At 44.2% G+C, this 6000-nt stretch overlaps 1 protein-coding gene across 2 annotated transcripts in view; it reads left to right on the top strand.

Annotated features, from left to right (window-relative positions):
- LOC106572540 (muscle, skeletal, receptor tyrosine kinase) overlaps nucleotides 1-6000 on the top strand; it is a 71644-nt gene that overhangs the window by 6605 nt on the left and 59039 nt on the right. The window lies entirely within an intron of this gene.

The raw sequence follows: 6000 nt of genomic DNA, 5'->3' as shown, positions 1-6000 counted from the left end.
GAGGTTATTTTCCTGACACCACACTCAGAGGGCCCTCACTTCCTCCCTGTAGGCCGTCTCGTCGTTGTTGGTAATCAAGCCTACCACTGTAGTGTCGTCTGCAAACTTGATGATTGAGTTGGAGGCATGCATGGCCATGCAGTCATGGGTGAACAGGGAGTACAGGGGAGGGCTGAGAACGCACCCTTGTGGGGCCCCAGTGTTGAGGATCAGCGAAGTGGAGATGTTGTTTCCTACCTTCACCACCTGGGGGCGGCCCGTCAGAAAGTCCAGGACCCAGTTGCACAGGGCGGGGTCGAGACCCAGGTGTTAAATGCTGAGTTGCGATTGTATCGTCTGTGGACCTATTGGGGCGGTAAGCAAATTGGAGTGGGTCTAGGGTGTCAGGTAGAGTGGATGTGATATGATCCTTGACTAGTCTCTCAAAGCACTTCATGATGACAGAAGTGAGTGCTATGGGGCAATAGTCTTTTAGCTCAGTTACCTTAGCTTTCTTGGGAACAGGAACAATGGTGGCCCTCTTGAAGCATGTGGGAACAGCAGACTGGGATAGGGATGGATTGAATATGTCCGATAAACACACCAGCCAGCTGGTCTGCGCATGCTCTGAGGACGCGGCTAGGGATGCCGTCTGGGCCGACAGCCTTGCGAGGGTTAACACGTTTAACTGTTTTAGTCACGTTGGCTGCGGTGAAGGAGAGACCACAGGTTTTGGTAGTGGGCCGTGTCAGTGGCACTGTATTGTCCTCAAAGCGAACAAAGAAATAGTTTAGTTTGTCTGGGAGCAAGACATCACTGTCCGCGACGGGGCTGGTTTTCTTTTTGTAATCCGTGATTGACTGTAGACCCTGCTACATATGTCTTGTGTCTGAGCCGTTGAATTGCGACTCTACTTTGTCTCTATACTGACGCTTAGCATGTTTGATTGCCTTGCGGAGGGAACAGCTACACTGTTTGTATTCGGTCATGTTTCCGGTCGCCTTCCCATGATTAAAAGCAGTGGTTCGCACTTTCAGTTTTGCACGAATGCTGCCATAAATCCACGGTTTCTGGTTGGGGAAGGATTTAATATTCACCGTGGGTACAACACCACCGTTGCATTTGTTAATTAACTCGCACACCGAATCAGCGTATATTTACATTTACATTTAAGTCATTTAGCAGACGCTCTTATCCAGAGCGACTTACAAATTGGTGGATTCACCTTATGATATCCAGTGGAACAACCACTTTACAATAGTGCATCTAAATATTTAGGGGGGGGGGGTTAGAAGGATTACTTTATCCTATCCTAGGTATTTCAGGTGTCTCCGGAAGGTGGTGATTGACTCCGCTGTCCTGGCGTCGTGAGGGAGCTTGTTCCACCATTGGGGTGCCAGAGCAGGGAACAGTTTTGACTGGGCTGAGCGGGAACTGTGCTTCCTCAGAGGTAGGGAGGCGAGCAGGCCAGAGGTGGATGAACGCAGTGCCCTTGTTTGGGTGTAGGGCCTGATCAGAGCCTGAAGGTACGGAGGTGCAGTTCCCTTCACAGCTCCGTAGGCAAGCACCATGGTCTTGTAGCGGATGCGAGCTTCAACAGGAAGCCAGTGGAGAGAGCGGAGGAGCGGGGTGACGTGAGAGAAGTTGGGAAGGTTGAACACCAGACGGGCTGCGGCGTTCTGGATGAGTTGTAGGGGTTTAATCATAAGGCATACACCCCCACCCTTCTTCTTACCAGAGAGATGTTTGTTTGTGTTGGCGCGATGCGTGTACCGACTCTGATAACGTATCCCGAATGAGCCATGTTTCCGTGAAACAAAGATTGTTACAATCTCTGATGTCTCTCTGGAAGGCAACCCTTGCTCGAATTTCGTCTACCTTGTTGTCAAGAAACTGGACATTGGCGAGTAGTATACTCGGGAGCGGTGGGCGGTGTGCCTGTGTACGGACCAGAAGACCGCTCCGTCTGCCCCTTCTGTGGTGCCGTTGTTTTGGGTCGCCTACTGGGATCCGATCCATTGTCCTGGGTGGTAGGCCGAACAGAGGATCCGCTTCGGGAAAGTCATATTCCCGTAATGTTGGTGACTTGACGTTGCTCTTATATCCAATAGTTCCTCCCGGCTGTATGTAATAAGACTTAAGATTTCCTGGGGTAACAATGTAAGAAATAATACTATAGAAAAACAAAATACTGCAGGGTGTGAGCTCTCAACCTCCCACCAGTTTCCTCTTCCCCCCCTCTGTGGGTGTGAGAGTGTAAGGAATAATATGTAAAAAAACTAAATACTGCAGAGTTCTTAAGAACACGTCCATCTCTGTCGGCGCTAAACAAGAGGTCTTAGCGATAACGCTAATGAAATTGATAATGGATTGTGAGAGTGGAAGCACAACCTATCCAGCCATGTCCACAGTGTCCATGGACGAGAGATGTGCCTTTTGTCCTGGTGAATTTCGTATTTAGAAACATAAAAAAATGATTGGTTTCCCCCTCATTTCGTTTAATTTGATTAAAAACCCAGCATAGCCTCCCCTCCCTTAATCAAGGCTGGTTCAGCAGAGCCACACAGGTGGATCTTTTAGCTAACTTGTCACGTCCTGACCAGTAAAAAAAAAAAAAATTGTTATTGTAGTTTGGTCAGGGCGTGGCAGGGGGTGTTTATCTTGTGTGTTTCGGTGTTTCGGTGTTTGTTTTTTGTGGTTCGTTTGTTGGTTTGTTTGGTTTGGGATATGTGTTTATGTAGAGGGGTGTTTGTTTAGAGTATTCTGTTTTTTTGGCTATGTTCTATATTTTGTATTTCTATGCTCTTTCTATGTTGTGTATTTCTTTGTTGGCCTGGTATGGCTCTCAATCAGGAACAGCTGTACATCGTTGTTGCTGATTAGGAGTCATACTTAGGTAGCCCTGTTTTCACCTGTCTTATGTGGGAAGTTGTTTTGCACTGCTGTGTTTAGCCTGTAATACTGTGCGTTCGTTCGTTTTCTTGTTTTGTTTCATTAAGTGGTCTAATAAAAGTTAATATGAGCACTCAACCCGCTGCGCCTTGGTCCACTATATACGACGACCGTTACAGCGAGCTAGTAACGTTTCAATCGGTGACGTCACTCGCTCTGAGACCTTGAAGTACAGTGGGGGAAAAAGTATTTGATCCCCTGCTGATTTTGTACGTTTGCCCACTGATAAAGAAATGATCAGTCTATAATTTTAATGATAGGTTTATTTGAACAGTGAGAGACAGAATAAAAACAAAAATATCCAGAAAAACGCATGCAAATCATTTTATAACATTTTTGACGTGCGTTTTTCTGGATTTTTTGTTGTTATTCTTTCTCTCACTGTTGAAATAAACCTACCATTACAATTATAGACTGATAATTTCTTTGTAAGTGGGCAAACATACAAAATAAGCAGGGGATCAAATAATTTTTTCCCCCACTGTAGTTGTGTCCCTTTCTCTACCGCGGCTTTTGTGGAGCGAAAGGTAACAATGCTTAGTGGGTGACTGTTGTCGATGTGTTCAGAGGGTCCCTGGATTGAACCAAGCTTGAGGCAAGGAGAGGGACAGAAGCAACACTGTTACACAATGACTAGGAAACATTTGGCTAGAACTTCCAGCTGTGAAACATCTAGAACATCCAGCTGGGAAACATCTAGAACATCCAGCTGGGAAACATCTAGAACATCCAGCTGTGAAACATCTAGAACATCCAGCTGTGAAACATCTAGAACATCCAGCTGGGAAACATCTAGAACATCCAGCTGGGAAACATCTAGAACATCCAGCCAATCTTGGTTTCATCAGACCAGAGAATCTTTTTTCTCATGGTCTGAGAGTCTTTTGGTGCCTTTGGCAAACTCCAAGCAGTCTGTCATGTGCCTTTTACTGAGGAGTGGCTTCCGTCTGGCCACTCTACTATAAGGCCTGAATGGTGGAGTGCTGCAGAGATGGTTGCCCTTCTGGAAGGTTCTCCCATCTCCACAGAGGAACACCTGGAGCTCTGTCAGAGTGACTATTGGGTTCTTCAACACCTTCTTGACCAAGGCCCTTCTCCCCCGATTGCTCAGTTAGGGCCTGGCGGCCAACTCTACGAATAATCTTGGTGGTTCCAAAATTCTTCCATTTTAGAATGATGGAGGCCACTGTGTTCTTGGGGACCTTCAATGCTGCAGACATTTTTTGGTACCCTTCCCCAGATCTGTGTCCCGAAACAATCCTGTCTCGGAGCTCTAGGGACAATTCCTTCGACCTCATAGCTTGGTTTTTGTTCTGACTTGCACTGTCAACAGTGGGACCTTATATAGACAGGTGTGTGCTTTTCCAAATCATGTCCAATCAATTGAATTTACCACAGGTGGACTCCAATCAAGTTGTAGAAACATCTCAAGGATGATCACTGGAAACAGGATGCACCTGAGCTCAATTTCGAGTCTCATAGCAAAGGGTCTGAATACTTATGTAAATAAGGTTTTTCTGTTTTTCTGTTTTTTATTTTTATTTTTTTAGCAAAAATGTCTAAGCTTGTTTTCACTTTGTCATTATGGGGTATTGTGTGTAGATTGCTGAGGATTTTTTTTTTAATAAAATAAAATGTCAAAAGGTCTGAAAACTTTCCAAAGGAGAGAGTAGGGTACAGAGGAGATAGTGGAGATTGTAGGGTACAGTGGAGATAGTAGTGTACAGAGGAGAGAGTGGAGATAGTAGGGTACAGAGTAGATAGTGGAGATTGTAGGGTACAGTGGAGATAGTAGGGTACAGAGGAGATAGTGGAGATAGTAGGGTACAGAGGAGATAGTAGGGTACAGAGGAGAGAATAGTGTACAGAGGAGATAGTGGAGATTGTAGGGTACAGAGGAGATAGTGAAGAGAGTAGGGTGCAGAGGAGATAGTGGAGATAGTAGGGTACAGAGGAGATATCTAGCTGCCATCATTGCAGTCGTTATAGGCTATTCTGCCCTAGACTCCTAAACAGTAAAAGTGATATGCAAATGAAATGGAATGTAACCCCTGTGCGGCCTCCATCCCGTATGCGGGACGGACATCCAGCGAAAAATCCTATCGCCATTAGCATAACAAAATTTAATAATTTTTTCTTTTCAATTCTTTTTTCAAATTATATCGTTTTATAGATACACCTCTCCTGAATCGAACCACGTTGTCCGATTTCAAAAAGGCTTTACAGCAAAAGAAAAACATTAGATTATGTTAGAGGAGTATATCGTAAAAGTAGCCACATAGCCATTTTCCGACCAACCACATGCATCACAAATAACCAAAAAACAGCTAAATGCAGCACTAACCTTTGACAATCTTCATCAGATGACACACCTAGGACACCATGTTACACAATACATGCATTCTTTTGTTCGATAAAGTTCATATTTATATATAAAAACAGCATTTTACATCGGCGCGTGACGTTGACTAACTATTTTCCCTCAAATGCATCCGATGAAACAGCGCTACAATTTAGTAAATTACTATTCGAAAACATTTTTAAAATGTAATATTGTCATTCTAAGATTTATAGATGAATATCTCTTGAAAGCACCTGTAATGCCAGATTTAAAAATAACTTTACTGGGTAATCACACTTTGCGATAAAAGGGGATGCGATACTCAGAACAATAGGCTAGCAATACAGGTCAGCGCCATCTTGGAACAATCGCATATCAAATCTAGTCTTGTATACTATTGTCAATAATCCCTTACCTTTGATTATCTTCATCCTTAGGCACTTCCAGGAATCCCAGGTCCACAACAAATGTATTTTCGTTCGAAAAAGTTCATCCTTTATGTTCCATTAGCTTGTTGTTGTTAGCTCGTTCTGAAGGCTGCACCAAAAGTTCCGTTGGCCGCGGGGCTACTCTTTCAACAAAATGCATTTTTTTCTTATTTAGGTTTGTTCAAACATGTCAAACGTTGTATAACATAAATCTTAAGGGCCTTTTTCAACCAGAGCTCCAATAAGATTCAAGGGGGACGATTGCATTGTCTTTATAAACGTTTCGAAAGGGGAGGGTAG

The sequence above is a fragment of the Salmo salar genome, chromosome ssa01 (assembly GCF_905237065.1).
Source record: "Salmo salar chromosome ssa01, Ssal_v3.1, whole genome shotgun sequence".
Taxonomy (NCBI): domain Eukaryota; kingdom Metazoa; phylum Chordata; class Actinopteri; order Salmoniformes; family Salmonidae; genus Salmo; species Salmo salar.
The sequence above is the reverse complement of the archived record's forward strand: the minus strand, read 5'-3'. Positions and strand labels throughout refer to the sequence as shown.